Source organism: Oncorhynchus keta, unplaced genomic scaffold (assembly GCF_023373465.1).
Source record: "Oncorhynchus keta strain PuntledgeMale-10-30-2019 unplaced genomic scaffold, Oket_V2 Un_contig_15936_pilon_pilon, whole genome shotgun sequence".
Lineage (NCBI taxonomy): Eukaryota > Metazoa > Chordata > Actinopteri > Salmoniformes > Salmonidae > Oncorhynchus > Oncorhynchus keta.
This window is the reverse complement of record NW_026279608.1, coordinates 7,745-16,236: the sequence shown is the minus strand read 5'-3', so window position 1 is coordinate 16,236 and position 8,492 is coordinate 7,745. Positions and strand designations below refer to the sequence as shown.

Below are 8,492 nucleotides of genomic sequence, written 5' to 3'. Positions count from 1 at the left end.
GCCCACTTCCCCTTGTGAGAGTAGAACCCCGGAAATGCTTAACTCTAATCCTACTAGGATCCGATTTCTTGCCTTGACTCATCTGGCACCTCTCCTGGAACCCCAATGTTATCAATGTATACCTTGTCATCAAATGACCCAGATGGAGTGCCTCTCCCTTCCCTCCTAGATAACTTCATGTCCTGTTGTCTGCGCACATGACCCACACAACCACTAGGTGTCAACACCGGCCCATTTTATTTTATTGAAATCCCCAGAGTTCAACCAGCCCGTCAATTCAGACATGGTCTCGTCAGTGGTCATACTCTCCGTCCTATTGCAAGTACCAACTCAGCTCCTGGGGACATAAATAGGGCAAATCAATACAACTTTCATTATCCGGCATTCCTGCTTTCATGAACAGCTTTACCATACCGACCCACACTCCTCTACCCAGAACCGTACTAGGGTCTCGACCAAGACCTGGTCATATCCATACCACAACCCTAGATCCGCCCCCATTTCTGTTTAAAGGGTTAAGCGTATCTTTATGCAATTACATCCCTCTCTCCTGATTACAATCAAAAACTCTCATCTTCACTCTAATCTACCTTCTTCCATACTGGGTGAGTGGATTCATATAGCCCTCTCTCTCCAAATGAGCTATGACCTGTGTCCACGATCAATATGGGAACCTGCACCGATATATGCCATAATGGCTCAGAGTCGAAGACTGCCATGTAGTTAGAGACTCCATTTTGGTCTACATAAAACTCCATGGGGAGATCCTTCCCAACCTCTACTCTAACTTCCTGTCTACCCAAATCTAGGGATCTCTTATGCTTATTCTGGAACAAAATCCTCATCGTCTAAACCATGGGTCAAATTACCACTCTCCGCATACTCAATCAAGTAGGACGTGCTGTATCAGGAACACGTCACCCACGATAAGACAGCTCCAGACGAACAGCTTCCATGTGAAGCCCCACCCTCTCCCCTAGAACACATCGCTTAGCAAGAGCCAGACACATCCTCACTTCTATGAACAACAACAGTGAGAAAAGGACAGGTAAGGTATTTTTCATTCGAGAGATGGCCCCCAGAATTCTGTTAATTCCAGTTCTCCTCTCGAACTCTGTTATTGTTCGACAGTGACATTTGTGCCCTACCCTCCCGCAGTGCGATATGAATCCGGGCGGGTAGCTCTTTCAGCTAGCTGTCACCAGGAGGCCTTGGTATGGGACTGGATTGAGTGACTTCACCTGTAGTTCACCTGTAGTGTATAAAATATTGGACATACAGATTTGGTTAATAAAACAGTTTCTTATTCGTTCTGTTTATTAGCAAATTTTTATTTTATTTGTTTATCCTATTCTAGAACACTATTTATCCATCCCCCCTTTTGTTACCTGGCTCTGCCCAGGTAACAACCTTGCCTTATTTTTAAACAATGACTTAGGTAAGATTTAGTATATTATCCTTATGTCTGACATTATCATTTAGGAGTGTCCCTTTCATTTTCCACATGTCCAATTCTCGCTTTTGTCTCCATTCAGTAACTGTTATCTACACATTCTGTTATCTTTGCTCGTCCTGGCTCCCTTCTAAAACTTCTCCTCTCTGCTCTCCAACCTTCAAGGTCTCTGCAGTGTGGGGGAGGGCTCCTCTGTCTGCCTGTTCCCCTATCTGTCTATAGCTATGTTTCTCATGTTTTCCAAATTTGAACTACATGTCTCACTGTTTGGCTCCATCCAAACCTATGGACCCTCTTTTAGAAAAAAACATGTCTATGAGCGGCTTTTCTCCAAAGTCCCCACATTTCCTCAATCAATCTATATTAATCCTAAATCATCACAGATGTCATACATTCCTGCTAAATGCAACACCATTCAAAATCTCATAATAATCAATCAAGGTCTAATAAATGCCAACCATATTAAAAATCCTTCCTACACTAACAAGCCCTCTCCTTGGGGACCCTCAGTATTCTATCTGACAATAACATGGATTTAATATGTGTTGCAAAGTGTGGAATAAAACTTTGGTCATGGAGAACAGAGTAAAGCAGAACAAAGCATTCTTATAACCCATCTGGTCCTCTCAGCTATTCCTATCCTGCACCAGGTGGGCACCATGCCACCTTTCACGACAGGGAGAACAAACATACATGGGTCATCCTCAGTCAGTCTCATCCTCCCCTGAAAGCATGCTTCACCTCAGCCTCTCCAACTGGAGCATCAAGCAAAGGCATCATGCCTGAAGCCTTCACCACATCTGTAACAGACTTCTTAAAACACGGTATGATGCAAGCAGAATACAAGAATTAGGGTCAGAAATCCAGTAACCACCATACCAGTATACTTACCAAACCAGGCTCCCAACTAAGAGAACAGTCAGACTCCTCCACCCCCGCCATGGTCCTCATCTCAGCAGATAGTGCATCAAGCCCATTAAGGCCCTTAGATATACTACCATCTGGACTGGTGTTATTAGGAATATACGTGCAACATTGTTCACCGAACATCTTGCAGGCGCCCCTGACTAGCAAGAAGCATATCCTAAGCAAGTCTATTCTGTATAAGACAGCCACAAATTGTCCCTACCATCAAAACCAGTCTCAGTGCCTAACTGATCACTAGTTGATTAGTCTAAAATTAATTACCTGAATGTGATTTTTAACCCAGTAGTAGCAGGTTCAGTCCAGGGGTGGTAGAGGAGTGTGTCTGGCCCTGGTTCGTCCGGGACCTCTGGTTTTGGCAGTACCTTAATAGAAAACACACCCATCGTGTCTGACACGGTCCTTTGTAGTCCGAGGGTGTAAGTGCCTGCATCAGAGAGCTTAATAGTTTTGATCGTTAGTAGGATTTCATCACCTTTACAAAGTTCAACAGTGCTCCCAGGTTTCCCCATATCATGGAAAACCTATCCACCTTTGTGGGAACCCCTATGCCATAAGGATATCCTCTTCTCCAATCCCAGAACTGTCCCAAATTGGTTATTACGTAATCCCCATACGGACACCCTCCCCCATTACACAGGTAATGTCCCCGTCTTTGACATTCCTGTACACAAGTGTTAAAACCAAACAAAAATATCTCGATTTCTTCCCTGCCCTGTTGGCTCAAAATATGTTATATTCCCCTATTTATTCTCAATGATAAATATGACTTTCTCTCTGTTACAATACCAAATCCCTAATAGCCCATTCAAAAACTTCACAGCTAATGTTATCAGACAGAATCCTGAACCACTTTCTCATTTGCGGTTCAAACAGTAATTCTAAGCCCTCAACCAAAACTGCTTCATTTCTAATGAATTTACCTTAAAACTAGTAACTCAATACATCCCCATTCATGATAAATGACTCTCCTGAGGCTGATCAGACCTCAGAAGCCAGTCATGATAAGGTCAAAAGGCCATACCATATTAGACATAATGAACTCTTTATCCTTACAATAGAAATAGTCACCTGTGTAATTAAAACCCATAAAAAAACATCCTCATAAGGTTACTGTTCAACTAGGTTAAATCAAACCCCTAAAATTGACCATAACCACAGTAAACAAATAAACAAAACACTTTTATATCAACTTCTGAAAAAGTTACTCAAACTCGATACACACACCAACAGCCATACGAGATGCTCTGTTTATCCCTGGGTCCCTGGGTGACAAAAGTGCCTCACTAGTGACGTCCATCATCAAGCGCTCAACCTGCCACCTCATGGCGACTTCAAATGAATTGTAATAAATCTTGTTCGATTAACTAAACCTAATTTATCACATCTGTTCAAATCCTGAATTATAATTTACCACCCCAACCAACATCTCTAAATTCGCTAATTTTATAAAGCTTTTCAAGGGCATAATGGGCATGAATTATAGTTGTCTCTTTGTTATCATTTAGAATCCATTTTGCTCCAAGTACCTGTCTTGTCTTTTAATTTAGTATTTTATTTACAACTCTATTCCCACACGTTATTCACTTGTCTAATTACAAACTCAGACTAGCATTATGAGTGTACGCCTTAAAATGCTCTTGTTCTGGGAACAGGGAAACTCTTAACCCAAACTTTCACTCCTACAACGACACCCAATAATTCTGATGATCCCTTCACATCGTTCGTTTAAATCTCTTGATGTATCATGTAACTTATTTTTCTATCTTCGACTTGTCGTCCCACAATATTTTTTCTGTCATACACTCCAACCACTGTGATTACCGTGCATTGTCCCTTTTAAAATAAGACATTTTATTTGTTCCCGCAATGAGAACGGAATTCAGATCATTTTTAGAATACGTTACTTTTGTTCAAATTCACTGGCGTTACCTTAACCAAAAATCAATACTGGAAAAACAATCACAACTTTTACGATTAAACTATTCTTACCTAATTTATAGTCCAAAGCGTTGCACTATATAGCCCCATTGAGTGTCTAGCAATTCGTTGCTGGCTATAGCCAAATCTGCCCGCCTTGTAAAATATATATTCCCTATTCGATTGAGTTCAGTTTTTTAAATTGTAATCATCAGAGTAAACCCAACCGAACTTCTCAACTTACTATACCCTAACATTTAAACGCACCCATGTTTTCCCTCAGTTCCCTTCCTTTACTCGATTGTCGCCTGACTTCCCCACAGTTAAATTACAACCTGTTGACAATTTTTTTTTCGTGGAGTGTTACACTCCCCGCGAAATGTCCAATTTTTTACCATTAAAATATCTTGTATTTTTCTTTGACTCACCTTATCATTTTTTAATTCTATGTATGCAGTTCTATAAATTTGTAATTTACCGTTACTTAGTTACTTCTAGTTATTATTCTGTCTGCCTATGTGTGTTCCTTTAAAAATAATCAGTATGTATTTTCCATCCTGTGAACCGCGTCCATAGAAGACTTTTAATCGAACATCACATTTCACCCATAGGATAATCCTTTTGGGACTTTCAACGTTAATGTCTCAAATCTCACTACTCTAGACTAATCACTTATCATTTGATATTAATTTCTTTCTGCATCGTACAGGTTCAATTATTCTGTTCGCCTAGAATTACCCTGCCTTCACCAAGCCTAATTTATCTCACCTGTTTTAACCTATCTGCTACTTTCCACAGTCAGACTACTTCCCATATACAGATAGACTATTAGGTAAAAACTTATTTAGGTATGTTTATTGAATTATTGGCCATCCTATTTGTACGGAACAAGCGTCCTAATTCTCCAATGCGTACTATATCACCTCTTAATAATCCTTCTGGCTTGCAAGACCAGGCTTTATTAAGCTCTAGTTTATTTGATGGTAGTGCACCTTACCTCAGGTCACTTGTGACCTGCTTCCTTTTTATCGATATCCTGGTTAATACCCCAGGTAGAAACCCATTTTATTTGTTCGGATATATTCAAGTACCTATTGTTATTGATCAAATTCAACTCCTTCATAACATTTTAGTCAATAAATATCCTAAATAATCCCTCCCAAATTTGAGAATAAAGGCTACTTACCTGCATGACTGGGATAAGCATTGTTCGTTTGAATCTAATCACCCTCTCTGTCCTCTGTGATGTCGTAGGCCTGTTTCAATTTTAACCTCAATTCAGAGGTCAGGTCTTTAGTAAAACGAGTCAAAAACTCGTCCATGCACGATTTTCCAGCGTACTACCTCCAGGCACAGGGAGAGATATTTAGATCCGGCTCGAAGGACCAAATTGATAGAGGAATTTCTAAATTCCTTATTGTTTTACAGCAAAAAACAAATTCACACTCGTTTCTAATTCATTAATGAGGTGTAAGTTCATTAATTATGCATGAAGTAGATCGAGACCAGTCTTAAAAGTCAGGTAAGAGCGTTTAATTCAGAGAGTACTAACTAGATTTCCACAGGTTATAAACTCAAAAATGACATCAGTTTCCCACGATAGCCCCGTTGTTTTTTGTTTAGGTCCGGAGATGCTTTCTACTCCCCTCATAAAGCCAGACATTCCAATCTGTCTAAAAGATATACTTTTCTCCCACCAATGTAACATAACCCAAACATTCTTATCTTGTCTGAAAAGCTATATCATCCCTACCCTTAAACTTCCCAAGAGGCACAGACAATTAATTCGTTCAGCTTACATTTTCAGTAACAGCTCAACCAAGAACTCATACTTTTCATACCATAACATAATAGTATAAATGGTTCTAATCAATAATGTATACATAATTAATCATTTCAACTATAATTTCTCTATCAATAACCTACCCAGTGGTGTGGCAGGTTTGGGAGTAGACAGTATTGCCATTCTGACTGTTCAACGATGCTGCCTTGAACACTGCTGGAGCTGACACATTGGGTGCTTTCATTGTCACCCTCATACCCAAAATCCTGAGAAACATCACTGCTGCTAAAATCCATGTTGCTTGGAGGAGTTGGCCCTCCTGTTCACAAGGCCTGCCTTCTCCGAGGCAAGGGGGCGCCTGTGTCGCTCTGCCGAAGGCAAGGGCGCTGTCGCTTTCTGCCGAGGCAAGGGCGCCTGTCGCTGCCAAGGCATTTGAACCAGATTCTGCACTTCAGGTACCGTGGCCGGTTGCTTCACCTAAGGTATTTAGGCAGAGTCGTGGCATGATGAAGCACTGTGGCCAGTTGCTTCACCTAAGGTATTTGGGCCACACACTTGCTGAGGCATTATGGGTGGCCACTTGCGTGGCACTGTGGCCAGTTGCTTCCGCTGCCAGGGCATTGTGGCCAGTTACTTCCACCTGGAGGCATTTGGGCCAGTTGTGTCGCTTGCTGAGGTATTATGGGTTGCTGCTTCTGCTGAGGCACGTGGAGTCGGATACTCCACCCAAGGTATTTGGGCCAGTCATGATGCTTGCTGAGATATTATGGGTTGCTGCTTCTGCTGAGGCACGGGACTCGGGATACTTCACCCAAGGTAGGTATTTGGGCCAGTCGTGACGCTTGATGAGGCAGTGTGGGTGGCTGCTTCCGAGGCATTATGGGTGGCCGTTCTGCCGGCACTGTGGCCAGCTGCTTCACCTAAGGCATTTGGGCCAGTCGTGGCACTTGATTAGCATACCACATTGCATTCCACTGCTGGCTTGCTTCTGAAGCGAAACAGGGTCGGTCCTGGTCAGTCCCTGGATGGGAGACCAGATGCTGCTGGAAGTGGTATTGAGGGCCAGTAGGGGCACTCTTTCCTCTGGTCTAAAACATACATATATCCCAATGCCCAATGACACTGCCCTGTGTAGGGTGCAGTCTTTCGGATGGGACGTTAAACGGGTGTCCTGACTCTCTGAGGTCATTAAAGAGCCCATGGCACTTATTGTAAGAGTAGGGGTGTTAACCCCGGTGTCCTGGCTAAATTCCCAATCTGGCCCTCAAACCATCACGGTCACCTAATAAACCCCAGTTAACAATTGGCTCATTCATCCCCTCCTCTCCCCTGTAACTATTCTCCAGGTCGTTGCTGCAAATGAGAACGTTCTCAGTCAACTTACCTGGTAAAACAATGGATAAATAAAAATAAAAAAATGAAGCATTGTGGCCAGTTGCTTCAGCTAAGGCATTTGGACCAGTCGTGGCGCTTGATGAAGCATTGTGGCCAGTTGCTTCAGCTAAGGTATTTGGGCCAGTCATTGATGCTTGCAGAGGCATTATGGGTGGCTGCGTCACCTGCTGAGGCACGGGAGCCGGTAGCTTCCGCTGCATTGTAGCCAGTTACTTTTACTTGATTTTTGGGGAATATATCTATAATTACCTACAAAAGAAAATAAAGTTTCAAAATCGTAAAAATGCCAGCATTTTAAGTTCTGCATTTATACACATTTAATTTGACTGAATTAAATGTGCAGAACAAAACACACCTTTAGGTGGAGGATAACAGGTTATGCCTCCAATTAGCAGGCAACAAATCCAAGAAATTCTAAATAAAAATAAAAACCATCCTAGTCAGTTAAATACAGGTACCTGTAAAACATGGAAGACAAGGGAATCAAACTAGAGCCATACAACTTACCTCAAAGACATTTCAAAACTCACAGCCATTTCTCATCAAAACCTCAGTATTCAGAACTAATGGTTGCCAGAAGCCTTACCAGGAGATTCCTGACATTGTATCTGGTTGTCTTTTTTGCTGCGCCTTAGAAAGGAATCCTGGACCCTTCTAATCTGGCTGGTTAATTAGGTACACCTGCAAACCACTGAACATAATTTCCATTGGTCCAATTTCCCAATTGAGATTAGGTGCGCTTGATTTCATTCAGCTGGTGTGCTGGAGGGTTTATGTATCATGGACAAAACCAGTGGTTTTAATTAATAAAGAGTGAACTCTACCTACCCATTGCACTGGGTGAGCTTAATCAAGTGCACCTTTATTTCATGCTAATTAGATCCTGCCCGGGGCTTTGCAGGTGCAACCTCAGTGTTCCGATTGAAGTGTGTTGTGCAAAAATATATTTTAGATTTTCAAAGTAGCCTCACTTTTGTATTGGTGACAGCTTTGCACACTCTTGGCATTCTCTCAACC

The 8,492-nt window shown here is 42.0% G+C and overlaps 1 long non-coding RNA gene across 1 annotated transcript; it reads right to left on the bottom strand.

The window, feature by feature from the left end:
• Positions 1–7,696: 7,696 nt before the first annotated feature.
• LOC118377736 (uncharacterized) lies at positions 7,697–8,062 on the bottom strand. The gene is made up of 3 exons (XR_004824311.2): positions 7,983–8,062; positions 7,831–7,889; positions 7,697–7,724 (listed from the first exon to the last, which is right to left on the bottom strand). It is a non-coding gene; the product is annotated as an uncharacterized LOC118377736 (long non-coding RNA).
• Between the last annotated feature and the right edge of the window lie 430 nt (positions 8,063–8,492).